The sequence below is a fragment of the Perca fluviatilis genome, chromosome 21, assembly GCF_010015445.1.
Source record: "Perca fluviatilis chromosome 21, GENO_Pfluv_1.0, whole genome shotgun sequence".
Lineage (NCBI taxonomy): Eukaryota > Metazoa > Chordata > Actinopteri > Perciformes > Percidae > Perca > Perca fluviatilis.
The window spans coordinates 7,931,961-7,933,145 of record NC_053132.1 but is presented as its reverse complement, the minus strand read 5'-3'; positions in this window follow the sequence as shown (position 1 = coordinate 7,933,145).

Here is a 1,185-nt window from a genome sequence, read left to right as displayed (position 1 = left end):
AAAAAGAAACATTTTCCAAAAGCAAGAAGTCTGATGTTATAACAATGCTGTCACTGTATTTTAAAGCTGCCAGAATCACTCCTGATCAACAAATACACATAAGCGTAGATATATATATATATATATATATATATATATATAGAAGGTACATAAAGGAGTATAGAAGAACATGTTTTGCTGCTCTCTTGTGGTGAACATACAGGGAGATGTTGCATATGTTTGTAATGATTATACACACAGTAAACCCAAATGTGACTCTAACCCATGCAGTGCTACTCTGTTAACCAAAGTTTCCTACATGCAGAAACATCCCTTAAATTATACACATACAAACAATAAGAAAAAGTTCTGTTTGTCAACAGACTTTGAGCCACTGTAGGATGGAAAGAAAAATGAGATTTAGTGTTATCAAGTCACGATTTTAAGAAAAAAGTAATAACATCAGAAGAATATTTTGAGAAAGAAGAATCTCAGGAATGGCTTTACTAGTCCGTCATAACATTTGGCCAAAAACATTTGGGCACACACATTGTGTTTGGAACATATTATGGACATTAAAGAAGGGAATCACGCTGCAGGAGTGGTTTAAGAAGTTTTGATACTTTTCTCACTTTGTTTGCTTGCGACATTTAGTCACAATCAGAATCCATTAGTTGCTGAATTTAATCAAAGCTGACTGTGGCCTCATGTTTTGCATTAAGAAGCTTATACAGACAACTTTAACATACGTTTTACATTCAAAAGATAGATTTTGGGTGCAGTATCACTTTAAAGCTCAAAGTGGACACTCTGAGCCTGTTTCTTGGACCGCAGGCCGCGGTTACCTAACATGGTGGAGTCTTGGCGGCTCCCGATTGTTAGCATCCACCAGATGCTGTAATGCTAGCTGTCTCCTGACCCATTCTCAGATCGGTATCTTCCTTGCAAACTCCCCCGTCGCTCCATTCACATGCTAATCGTCTGCAGTTTGCCCCTTCAATTGCTGGGTGACTTGAATTGCTCTGTGAAGGACATTAGTGTCTAACCTCTTTGCTATCGTTTTACAGCTCTCATCATTAAGTCTTTGCATGGAGGTTTTTGAATGGAAGTGCATGGTAAAAACAAGAAAGATTTCAAACTTTTATTGGTGCATCGAAGGCATATTTAGCTTTCCCTCGAGCAACTTCCGTTTTCCAGCCATTTTAA